Here is a 14201-nt window from a genome sequence, read left to right on the forward strand (position 1 = left end):
CTCTTTACCTTGTCATCTGTTCTGTGGAATTAATATTGGGAGTTTTCATTTTATGTTTCTATCATAAGCATTTTATTTGAATGTTTCCAATAATTATTATTTAATCCTTTATTTTTACCTATTGTTTCCTATCACTAACCTAAAATTACTGTACATGAAAAACTACTCATACAGCAAATATTTCAAGGCTTGATATATATCAAGCACTTTTTTTTAATAATAATATTTTATTGTGTATTTGGTGAAAGTTTACACAGGAAATTAGGTTCTCCTTCTTTGTGTATTGTTCAGTGACATTGGTTACATTTTTCACGACATGTGAACATTGTTATTATTTCCATTCCGATTGTTCTGTTTCTGCCCTCCCTCACCTTCTGATCTTTGCTCTAGGGTAAATGTTGCGCATTTGATCTCATATAGTTGATTTTTTTCTTTTTAAGAGCATAGTACTCCTGGGTGATGTTTATTTTATGAACCAATTTGTTATTTAACTGAACGCTGACCTATGGTAGTGATTCCAGTTCCAGGTTTAAAAAGTTTCTCAGGACAACAGTATTGGGGCTTCCTTTGGTCTCTGCAAGTCCAGTAAGTCTGAACTTTTTTAAGAATTTAAGTTTCGTTCTATCTTTTTCTCTCATTTTATCCTAGACCATCTATTGTGTCCCTGGTCAGAACATCGGTAGCGTTAGCTGCACACCGTCTAGTTCTTCTGATCTCAGGATACATGAGGCCATGGGATGTATGGGCTATTCGTCCTGTAGATTCTTTGATTTCCTTCTTTTTCTTTTGCTCCAGATGAGTGGAGATCAATTGTTGTATCTTAGATGGCCACTTGCAAGCTTTTAACACCCCAGATGCTACTCACCATAATTGGATGTAGAGCATAAATTTTACAAACTGTGTTATGCCAGTTGACTGAGTTATAGTCAAGATTATAGTCCTAAACTCTCAAACCCAGTAAACCAATCCTGTGAGGTGTTTTGGTTATGTCTAGGGTGTATCCATAACTGCACCTTTTTGTGCTATGGATATATATGCTGCACAAACATGTATAGCTATGCACATAAATACACCTATATGTGCACATGTATGTATATACATATACCTTCTTATAAACATACATTCATATTTATCTACCTATTTTGCCACACATTTATTTTTTGGTAAATATTGATGTCATTGCAAAGTTGTGTATGTTATGGCATTTACCAAAAATATCCCTTATTCTTGTGTACTTCTTAGTGTCATCATTTACCTTGGTCATGTTGTGCAGACTTCACCCATATTCAGTATTCCCTTTCCCATCACCAAAAATAACAAGCGACTACTGTCTAGAAATTAGTTCCTCGTTTCTCTCCTTTCCATCACAGGTAACCACCAAAGAACATTGTTTCCTGTATGTATACGTATTCTTTCCATTTTATGAAAGTGACATCACACAATATTTGTCCTTTTGTGATTCACTTATTTCACTTGGCAAAATGTCATCCAAATTCATCCATGTTATAATGTTTTGAGAATTCATCATTACTGTTTACAGCTGCATAGTATTCCATTATATGTATGTACAATTTGTTTATCCATTCATGTGTTGATGGATACTTTGGTTGTTTCCAACTTTTTGCTATTGTAACTGATACTGCAATGAACATAGGTGTGCATATATCTATTTATGTCACTGCTCTTAGATCTCTCAGGTATATTCTAGAAATATAATTGCTGGATCATAAGGTATTTCTATTTCTAGCTTTTTGAGGAAGCACCATTTTACAATCCCACCAGCAGTGAATAACTGTTCCAATCTCTTTACAAACTCATCAGCATTTGTTATTTTCTGTTTTTTCATCAGTGCCATTTTTGCAGGATGATCACAATCATCTTTTCATGTGTTTGTTGGCTGCTTCAACGGCCCCTTTGGGGAAGTATCTGTTCATATCCTTTGTCCATTTTTTACCTAGATTGTTTGTCTTTTTGATGTTGAGTTGTTGAAGTTTTCTATATATTTTAGAGATTAGATCCTTATTAGGTATTTTGTTTCCAAAGATTTTTTTTCCACAATTTGTAGGTTCTCTTTTTACTCTTCTGCTAAGATCTTTTTTAAAAAAATAATTTTTATTGTGTTTTAAGTGAAACTTTACAAATCAAGTCAGTCTGTCACACATAAGCCTATATACACCTTACTACATACTCCCATTTACTATCCCCGTAATGAGTCAGCCTGCTCACTCCCTCCAGTCTCTCCTTTCATGACCATGTTGACAGTTTCTAACCCTCTCTACCCTCCCATCTATCCTCCAGACAGAAGATGCCAACACAGTCTCAAGTGTCCACCTGATAACAAGTAGCTCACTCTTCATCAGCATCTCTCTCCTACCCATTGTCCAGTCCCTTCCATGTCTGATGAGTTGTCTTCGGAAATGGTTCCTGTCCTGGGCCAACAGAAGGTTTGGGGACCATGACCACTGGGATTCTTCTAGTCTCAGTCAGACCATTAAGTCTGGTCTTTTTATGAGAATTTGGGGTCTGCATCCCACTGATCTCCTGCTCCCTCAGGGGTTCTCTGTTGTGCTACCTGTCAGGGCAGTCATTGGTTGTGGCCGGGCACCATCTAGATCTTCTGGTCTCAGGATAATATAAGGCTCTAGTTCATGTGGCCCTTTCTACCTCTTGGGCTCATAGTTATCATGTGACCTTGGTGTTCTTCATTCTCCTTTGATCCAGGTGGGTTGAGACCAATTGATGCATCTCAGATGGCTGCTTGTTAGCATTTAAGACCCCGGACTCCACACTTAAAGTGGGATGCAGAATGTTTTCATACTAGAATTTATTTTGCCAATTGACTTACCAGTCCCTTTAAGCCATAGTCCCCAAACCCCCGCTCTTGCTCCACTGACCTTTGATGCATTCAGTTTATCCTGGAAACTTCTTTGCTTTTGGTCCAGTCCAGTTGAGCTGACCTTCCCTGTATTGAGTATTATCCTTCCCTTCACCTAAAGTAGTTCTAATCTACTGACTAATCAGTAAATAATCCTCTTGTACTCTCCCTCCCTCCCCCCTCTCGTAACCACAAAAGAATTGTTCTTCTCAGTTTATACTATTTCTCACAATCTTATAATAGTGGTCTTATACAATATATGTCCTTTTGCATCTGCCTAATTTCACTCAGCATAATGCCTTCCAGGTTACTCCATGTTATGAAATGTTTCCCAGATTTGTCACTGTTCTTTATCGATGTGTAGTATTCCATAATGTGAACATACCATAATTTATTCAACCACTCATTGGTTGACACACACCACGGTTGCTTCCAGCTTTTTGCTATTGTAAATGGTGCTGAAATAAACATGGGTGTGCATATACATGTTCGTGTAAAGGCTCTTATTTCTCTAGGGTATATTCCGAGGAGTGGGATTTCTGGGTTGTATGGTAGTTCTATTTCTAGCTTTTTAAGGAAGCACCAAATTGATTTCCAAAGTGGTTGTGCTATTTTACGTTCCCACCAGCAGTGTATGAGTGTTGCAATCTCTCCACAGCCTCTCCAACATTTATTATTTTGTGTTCTTTGAATTAATGCTAGCCTTGTTGGAGTGAGATGGAATCTCATCGTAGTTTTAATTTGCATTTCTCTAATGGCTAATGATCGAGAGCATTTTCTCATGTGTCTGTTAGCTGCCTGAATATCTTCTTTAGTGAAGTGTGTGTTCATATCCTTTGCCCACTTTTTGATTGGGTTGTTTGTCTTTTTGTGGTTGAGTTTTGACAGAATCACACAGATTTTAGAGATCAGGCGCTGGTCGGAGATGTCATAGCTGAAAATTTTTTCCCAATCTGTAGGTGGTCTTTTTACTCTTTTGGTGAAGTCTTTAGAAGAGCATAGGTGTTTGATTTTTAGGAGCTCCCAGTTATCTGGTTTCTCTTCATCATTTTTGGTAATGTTTTGTATTCTGTTTATGCCTTGTATTGGGGCTCCTAACATTGTCCCTATTTTTCTTCGATGATCTTTATCATTTTAGTCTTTATGTTTAGGTCTTTGATCCACTTGGAGTTATTTTTTGTGCATGGTGTGAGGTATGGGTCCTGTTTCATTTTTCTGCAAATGGATATCCAGTTATGCCAGCACCATTTGTTAAAGAGATTATCTTGAGGCGGGACCAAGATGGCTGACTAGGTAGAGGCTACCTCCGATCCCTCTTGCAGCAAAGACTCAGAAAAATAAGTGAATCAATCACATACATGACAATCGATGAACCATGACCATCAAACACAGATCTAAAGAGTTGATCTGAGTGACAGAGACTGAGAGCAAACAACCACAGGGAAGCAGCGACTGTTTTCAGAGCCTAGAGCCAGCGTCTCAGTCAGGAAACCTTGGCGCCGGGCTTTGGACTAGGCGCAGGGGAGCTGAGCAGGGCATCCTGAGATGGCGAAAAAACACGGTATGCAGCCCTAGCCCCCAGAAGTGACCTTGGGGAAAGCCCAGCCAGTGCACGCAGGCAGTGCAGCGACGCGGCTGACAGGAGGAGAAGCCACCAGTGGGAAGCAACTGGTTTTGGAGCCGGAAGCGCGGTGTCCCAGCCGGGGAACTTTGGCGCTGGGCTTTGGACTGGGAGCAGAGGAACTGACCATGGCTTCTGAGACAGCACAAGCACAGGACACGGGCCTGACCCTTGGGGGCAATCTCTACCCAGCCAGCGCCCACAGTCGACATGCCCCTTGGGAATCTCAGATAAAACAGTCATCCCAAGGTAGATAAGTAACTTTGTCTATATTCCAGGGTGCTACTCTCTCCTATTTATCTGAACCCTCCCCTCCCCTTCCCAGGTGGCTTCACTAACATTGGAATTTTCTGAGCCAGAGAGTGAACTGCGCTGTGGTTTTTCTTTCTTTCTTTTTTTTTTTGTCTTTTCCTAACCCATTCTCCTGGCCTGAGAGAAGCAGATACAAAAAACCCAGGGACCAAAAATCCTTGACTAATTGGACTAAAAACACAGAAACAGCTCCAGCCAAGCATATGTGATCCACAGTCTTGGGCTTTCATCCCTACAGGGAACAAGGTGGCTATTATAATGCAAAGGCATTTGATAGGGATCTGACTGCATTTGTTTTAGTGGATTTACTGGAAAGACAAGTTTCCCAGGTCTGATATCTCTGCGTATTCAACAGAGCCCTCGCTGACCCACAACGGGGAACTGAGGGCTGAAGCTCCCCCAGACCACCTAGCCTCCTGCCTGAGGGGTCTAAGGAGAGTGACACCTACCAATCTGTAGAGGTACTTGCATTGGGGGCCTAAGGTACAGCTGCAAAAGCCACCCACAAAGGAGCTTTAGGAATAGAGACACACTTACCTCACTGGCACTTGGGAGAAGCCTGTCAGCATCCTGCCCCCCCTGGAGTGTGAACCCCTGCTGCTACTAGAATCTAGTGCACACAACTATCACCACTACTACTCGAGGTGGATAGGTGACTGTCTGCACCACACACTTGATGACCCAAAATCAGACTCTACTCAAGAATAGTGAATGGACTCAGGCTTATATATCTGGTAACAGAGCCCAAACCAGCTGGTAACAGGACATAAGTGAGTCAAGGGCTACAACCATCAAGACAGCTCAATCTAGTAGCCCATCTATGTATATTGAAAGAAAACAAAACAAGATAAGACTCAGTGAGCAAATATAGAATAAATCACTACAATATCTTAGTGATGGCTCGGAGACAGCAGTCGATATCAAACCACATAAAGAAGCAGACCATGATTGCATCTACAACTCCCCAAACTAAAGAATCAAAATCTTTCCCAAATAAAGATGCAGTCCTGGAATTGCCAGATCCAGAATATAAAAAACTAATTTACAGAATGCTTCAAGACAACAGGGATGACCTCAGAAATGAAATAAAGCAATGTACTGAAAAAGCCAAGGATCACACTGATAAAGCAGCTGAAGAACTCAAAAAGATTTTTCAAGAACATAGTGGAAAAACTAATAAGTTGCAAGAATCCATAGAGAGAGAGCATTCAGAAATCCAAAAGATTAAAAGTAAAATTACAGAATTAGACAACGCAATAGGAAGTCAGAGGAGCAGACTCGAGCAATTGGAATACAGAGTGGGAGATCTGGAGGATCAGGGAATTGACACCAATATAGCTGAAAAAAATCAGATAAAAGAATTAAAAAAAATGAGGAAACCCTAAGAATCATGTGGGACTCTATTAAGAAGAATAACTTGCATGTGATTAGAGTTCCAGAAGAGGGAAGGATAACAGAAAACACAGAGAGAATAGCTGAAGATCTTTTGGCAGAAAACTTCCCTGACATCCTGAAAGACAAAACGATATCTATCCAAGATGCTCATTGAACCCCATTTAAGATTGATCCAAAAGAAAAACACCAAGTTATGTTATCATCAAACTTGCCAAAACCAAAGATAAAGAGAAAATTTTAAAAGCAGCCGGGGATAAAAGAAAGGTCTCCTACAAAGTTCAGACTACTCAGCAGAAACCATGCAGTCAAGAAGGCAATGGGATGACATATAGAGAGCACTGAAGGAGAAAAACTGCCAGCCAAGGATCATATATCCAGCAAAACTCTCTCTGAAATATGAAGGCAAAATTAAGACATTTACAGCTAAACACAAGCTTAGAGAATTTGCAAAAACCAAACCAAAGCTACAAGAAATACTAAAGGAAATTGTTTGGTCAGAAAATCAATAATATCACATGCCAGTACAACACAAGGTCACAGAACAGAGCATCCTGATATCAACTCAAATAGGAAAATCACAAAAACAAATTAAGATTAATTTTAAAAAGAAAAAAACCCTCAAAACAGGGAACCATTGAAGTCATTATGTAAAAAGTCAAAATAATCAAAAAGAGGGACTAAATATAGGAACTGCCATTAAGAGGCATACAAGGCGATCTAGGACAATACAAATTAGGTTTTTACGTAGAAAAATAGGGGTAAATATTAAGGTAACCACAAAGAGGTATAACAACTCCATAACTCAAAATAAAAACCAAGAAAAACATAAGGACTTAGACAACATAAAGTCAAATACTATGAAAATGAGGAACACACAGTTTACAAAGAAAAACATCTCAGCACAAAAAAGTAAATGGAAAAATGAAATTCTCAACAACACACATAAAAAGGCATCAAAATGACAGCACTAAACACATACTTATCTACAATTACCCTGAATGTAAATGGACTAAAAGCACCAATAGAGAGAAATCAATAACAGAAAGATTAAGGAAAAGAAATCAAATACTTGGAAACTGAACAATACCCTGCTGAAAAAAGACTGGGTTATAGAAGACATTAAGGAGGGAATAAAGAAATTCATAGAATACAACAAGAATGAAAATACTTCGTATCAAAACCTCAGGGACACAGCAAAAGCAGTGCTCAGAGGTAATTTATATCGGTAAATGCACACATACAAAAAGAAGAAAGAGCCAAATCAGAGAACTGTCCCTACAACTTGAACAAAGAGAAAGTGAGCAACAAAAGAACCCATCAGGCACCAGAAGAAAACAAATAATTAAAATTAGAGCTGAATTAAATGAATTAGAGAACAGAAAAACAATTGAAAGAATTAACAAAGCCAAAAACTGGTTCTTTGAAAAAATTAACAAAACTTATAAACCCTTGGCCAGACTGACTAAAGAAATACAGGAAAGGAAACAAATAACCCGAATAAGAAACAAGATGGGCCACATCACAACAGACCCAACTGAAATTAAAAGAATCATGTCAGATTATTGCAAAAAATTGTACTCTAACAAATTTGCAAACCTAGAAGAAATGGATGAATTCCTAGAAAAACACTACCTACCTAAACTAACACAATCAAAAGTAGAACAACTAAATAGACCCATAACAAAAAAAGTGATTGAAACGGTAATCAAAAAACTCACAACAGAAAAAAAGCCCTGGCCCGGATGGCTTTACTGCAGAGTTCTACCAAACTTTCAGAGAAGAGTTAACACCGCTACTACTAAAGGTACTTCAAAGCATAGAAAATAATGGAATACTACCTAACTCATTCTATGAAGCCACCATATCCCTGATACCAAAACCAGGTAAAGACACCACAAAAAAAGAAAATTACAGGCCTATATCCCTCATGAACACAGAGCCAAAAATCCTCAAGAAAATTCTAGCCAATAGAATTCAACAACATATCAAAAAAATAATCCACCACAACCAACTGAGATTTATACCAGTTATGCAAGGCTGGTTTAATATTAGAAAAACCATTAATGTGATCCACCATATAAATATAGCAAAAGACAAAAACTACATGATCTTATCAATTGATGCAGAAAATGGCATTTGACAAAGTTCAACACCCATTCATGATAAAAACTCTCACCAAAATAGGAATTCAAGGAAAATTCCTCAACATAATAAAGGGCATCTATACAAAGCCAACAGCCAACATCACTCTAAATGGAGAGAACCTGAAAGCATTTCCCTTGAGAACGGGAACCAGACAAGGATGCCCTTTATCACCGCTCTTATTCAACATTGTGATAGAGGTCCTAGATAGAGCAATTAGGCTAGACAAATAAAGGGCATCTGGATTGGCAAGGAAGAAGTAAAATTATCTCTATTTGCAGATGACATGATCTTATACACAGAAATCCCTAAGGAATCCTCCAGAAAACTACTGAAACTTGTAGAAGAGTTTGGCAGAGTCTCAGGTTATGCGATAAACATACAAAAATCACTTGGATTCCTCTACATCAACAAAAAGAACATCGAAGAGGAAATCACCAAATCAATACCATTCACAGTAGCCACCAAGAAGATAAAATACTTAGAAATAAATCTTACCAAAGATGTAAAAGACCTATACAAAGAAAAATACAAAGTACTACTGCAAGAAACTAAAAAGGACCTACTTAAGTGGAAAAACATACCTTGCTCATGGATAGGAAGACAACATAGTAAAAATGTCTATTCTACCCAAAGCCATCTGTACATACAATGCACTTCCGACCCAAATTCCAATGACATGTTTTAACGTGTTGGAGAAACAAATCACCAACTTCACATGCAAGGGAAAGAAGCCTCCGATAAGGAAAGCATTACTGAAAAAGAATAAAGTGGGAGGCCTCACTCTACCTGATTTCAGAACCTATTATACAGCCACAGTAGTCAAAACAGCCTGGTACTGGTACAACAACAGGCACATAGACCAATGGAACAGAATTGAGAACCCAGGTATAAACCCATCCACATATGAGCAGCTGATATTTGACAAAGGCCCAGTATCAGTTAATTGGGGAAAATATAGTCTTTTTAACAAATGGTGCTGGCATAACTGGATATCCATTTCCAAAAAAATGAAAAAGGACCCATACCGCACACCATGCACAAAAACTAACTCCAAGTGGATCAAAGACCTAAACCGAAAGACTAAAATGATAAAGATCATCGAAGAAAAATAGGGACAACGTTAGGAGCCCTAATACAAGGCATAAACAGAATACAAAACATTACCAAAAATAACGAAGAGAAACCAGATAACTGGGAGCTCCTAAAAATCAAACACCTGTGCTCATCTAAAGACTTCACCAAAAGAGTAAACAGACCACCTAGAGATTGGGAAAGAATTTTCAGCTATGACATCTCCGACCAGCACCTGATCTGTAAAATATATATGATTCTGTTAAAACTCAACCACAAAAAGACAAACAACCCAATCAAGAAGTGGGCAAAGGATATGAACACACACTTCACTAAAGAAGATATTCAGGCAGCTAAAGGACACATGAGAAAAATGCTCTCGATCATTAGGCATTAGAGAAATGGAAATTAAACTATGATGAGATTCCATCTCACTCCAACAAGGCTGGCATTAATCCAAAAAACACAAAATAATAAATGTTGGAGAGGCTGCGGAGAGATTGGAACTCTTGTACACTTCTGGTGGGAATGTAAAATGGTACAACCACTTTGGAAATCTATCTGGCATTATCTTAAACAGTTACAAATAGAACTATCATACAACCCAGAAATCCCACTCCTCGGAATATACCCTAGAGAAATAAGAGCCTTTACACGAACAGATATTTGCACACCCATGTTTATTGCAGCTCTGTTTACAATAGCAAAAAGCTGGAAGCAACCGAGGTGTCCATCAAAGGATGAATGGTTAAATAAATTGTGGTATATTCACACAATGGAATACTACGCATTGAAAAAGAACAGTGAAGAATCGGTGAAACATTTCATAACACGGAGGAACCTGGAAGGCATTATGCTGAGTGAAATTAGTCAGAGGCAAAAGGACAAATACTGTATAAGACCACTATTATAAGATCTTGAGAAATAGTAAAAACTGAGAAGAACACATACTTATGTGGTTACGAGGGAGGGAGGGAGGGAGAGTGGGAGAGGGTTATTTACTGATTAGTTAGTAGATAAGAACTAGTTTAGGTGAAGGGAAGGACAATAGTCAATACACGGAAGGTCAGCTCAACTGGACTGGACCAAAAGCAAAGAAGTTTCTGGGATAAAATGAATGCTTCAAAGGTCAGCGGAGCAAGGGCAGGGGTTTGGGGACTATGGCTTAAGGGGACTCTAAGTCAATTGGCAAAATAAATTCTATTATGATACATTCTGCATCCCACTTTGAAATGTGGTGCCTGGGCTCTTAAATGCTAACAAGCGGCCATCTAAGATGCATCAAATGGTCTCAACCCTCCTGGATCAAAGGAGAATGAAGAACACCAAGGTCACACGACAACTATGAGCCCAAGAGACAGAAAGGGCCGCATGAACCACAGACTTACATCATACTGAGACCAGAAGAACTAGATGGTGCCCGGCCACAACCAATGACTGCCCTGACAGGGAGCACAACAGAGAACCCCTGAGGGAGCAGGAGAATAGTGGGATGCAGACCCAAAATTCTCATAAAAAGACCAGACTTAATGGTCTGACTGAGACTAGAGGAATTCTGGCTGTCATGGTCCCCAAACCTTCTGTTGGCCCAGGACGGGAACCATTTCCAAAGACAACTCATCAGACATGGAAGGGACTGGACAATGGGTAGGAGAGAGATGCTGATGAAGAGTGAACTACTTGTATCAGGTGGACACTTGAGACTGTGTTGGCATCTCCTGTCTGGAGGGGAGATAGGAGAGTAGAGAGGGTTAGAAACTGGCAAAATTGTCACGAAAGCAGAGACTGGAAGGGCTGACTCATTAGGGGGAGAGAAAGTGGGAGTATGGAGTAAGGTGTATTTAAGCTTATGTGTGACACACTGACTTTATTTGTAAACGTTCACTTAAAGCTCAATAAAAATTATTAAAAAAAAAAAGACTATCTTTTCTCCAATTAACTGACACTAGGCCTTTGCAAATATCAGCTGCTCATGTGTGGATGGATTTATATGTGGGTTCTCAGTTCTGTTCCATTGTTCTGTGTGCCTGTTGTTGTACTAGTACTAGGCTGGTTTGACTACTGTGGCTGTATAATATGTTCTAAAATCAGGTGGAGTGAGGCCTCACACTTTCTTCTTCTTTTTCAGTAATGCTTTACTTATCCGGGGGTTCTTCCCCTTCCATATGAAGTTGGTGATTTGTTTCTCCATCACATTAAAAAATGTCATTGGATTTGGATTGGAAGTGCATTGTATGTATAGATGGCTTTGGGTAGAATAGACATTTTTACTATGTTAAGTCTTCCTATCCATGAGCAAGGTATGTTTTCCCACTTATGTAGGTACCTTTTAGTTTCTTGCACTAGTACTTTGTAGATTCCTTTGTATAGGTCTTTTACATCTTTGGTAAAATTTATTTCTAAGTATTTTATCTTCTTGGGGGCTACTGTGAATGGTATTGATTTGGTGATTTCCTCTTCGATGTTCTTTTTGTTGATGTAGAGGAATCCAAGTGATTTTTGTATGTTTATCGCATAACCTGAGACTCTGCCAAACTCTTCTACAAGTTTCAGTAGTTTTCTGGAGGATTCCTTAGGGATTTCTGTGTATAAGATCATGTCATCTGCAAATAGAGATAATTTTACTTCTTCCTTGCCAATCCGGATGCCCATTTTTTCTTTGTCTAGCCTAATTGCTCTATCTAGGACCTCTATCACAATGTTGAATAAGAGCGGTGATAAAGGGCATCCTTGTCTGGTTCCCGTTCTCAAGGGAAATGCTTTCAGGCTCTCTCCATTTAGAGTGATGTTGGCTGTTGGCTTTGTGTAGATGCCCTTTACTATGTTGAGGAATTTTCCTTGAATTCCTATTTTGGTGAGAGTTTTTATCATGAATGGGTGTTGGACTTTGTCAAATGCCGTTTTCTGCATCAATTGATAAGATCATGTGATTTTTGTCTTTTGTTTCATTTATATGGTGGATTACATTAATGGTTTTTCTAATATTAAACTAACCTTGCATAAAATACCTTTAGTAGTATGGTGCTAACTCTTCTCTGAAAGTTTGGTAGAACTCTGCAGTGAAGCTGTCCTGGCCAGGGCTTTTTTTTTTTTTTTTTTTTTGAGAGTTTTTTGATTACCTTTTCAATCTCTTTTTTTTGTTATGCGTCTATTTAGTTGTTCTACTTCTGATTGCTTTAGTTTAGGTAAGTAGTGTTTTTCTAGGAATTCATCCATTTCTTCTAGGTTTGCAAATTTGTTAGAGTACAATTTTTCATAATAATCTGATATGATTTTTTTAAATTCTGTTGGGTCTGTTGTGATATGGCCCATCTCGTTTCTTATTCAGGTTATTTGTTTCCTTTCGTGTGTTTCTTTAGTCAGACTGGCCAATGGTTTATCAATTTTGTTATTTTTTTCAAAGAACAAGCTTTTGGTTTTGTTAATTCTTTCAACTGTTTTTCTGTTCTCTAATTCATTTAGTTCAGCTCTAATTTTTATTATTTGTTTTCTTCTGGTGCCTGACGGATCCTTTTGTTGATCGCTTTGTATTTGTTCAAGTTGTCGGGACAGTTCTCTGATTTTGGCTCTTTCTTCTTCATCTGTGTGTGCATTTATCAATATAAATTGACCTCTGAGCACTGCTTTTGCTGTGTCCCAGAGGTTTTGCTAGGAAGTGTTTTCATTCTCATTGCATTCTATGAATTTCTTTATTCCCTCCTTATTGTCTTCTATAACCCAGTCTTTTTTGAGCAGGGTATTTTTTTTATAGTTCAGTTTCCAAGTATTTGATTTCTATTCCCTGATTTTTCTTTTACTGATTTCCACTTTTATGGCCTTATAGTCTGAGAAGATGCATTGTAATATTTTGATGTTTTGGATTCTGCAAAGGTTTGTTTTATGACCGAATATGTGATGTATTCTAGAGAATGTTCCATGTGCACTAGAAAAAAAAAGAATACTTTGCAGCAGTTGGGTGGAGTGTTCTGTATAAGTCTATGAGGTCAAGTTGTTTGATTGTAGCAATTAGGTCTTCTGTGTCTCTATTGAGCTTCTTACTGGAAGTCCTATCCTTCTCCAAAAGTGGTGTGTTGAAGTCTCCTACTATATTTGTGAAGGTGTCTATCTCACTTTTCAGTTCTGTTAAAGTTTGTTTTATGTATCTTGTAGCCCTGTCACTGGGTGCATAAATATTTAATATGGTTATATCTTCCTGGTCAATTGTCCCTTTAATCATTATGTGGTGCCCTTCTGTATCCTTTATGGTGGATTTAATTTTCATGTCTATTTTGTCAGAAATTAATATTGCTACTCCTGCTCTTTTTTGCTTATTGTTTGCTTGATGTATTTTTTCCATCCTTTGAGTTTTAGTTTGATGTGTCTCTAAGTCTAAGGTGTGTCTCTTGTAGGCAGCATATAGACGGATCATGTTTTTTTATCCAGATTGAGACTCTCTGTCTCTTTATTGGTGTATTTAGTCCATTTACATTCAGTGTAATTATAGATAAGTATGTGTTTAGTGCTGTCATTTTGATGCCTTTTTGTGTGTGTTGTTGAGAATTTCATTTTTCCACTTACTTTTTTGTGCTGAGACGTTTTTCTTTGTAAATTGTGGGTTCTTCATTTTCATAGTAGTTGCATTTATGTTTGCTGAGTTGTTATGTTTTTCTTGGTTTTTATTTTAAGTTATGGAATTGTTAGACCTCTTTGTGGTTACCTTAATATTTACTCCTATTTTTCTAAGTAAAAACCTAACTTGTATAGTGTATCACCTTGTTTTCCTCTCCATATGGCAGTTCTATG

The sequence above is a fragment of the Loxodonta africana genome, chromosome 25, assembly GCF_030014295.1.
Source record: "Loxodonta africana isolate mLoxAfr1 chromosome 25, mLoxAfr1.hap2, whole genome shotgun sequence".
Taxonomy (NCBI): domain Eukaryota; kingdom Metazoa; phylum Chordata; class Mammalia; order Proboscidea; family Elephantidae; genus Loxodonta; species Loxodonta africana.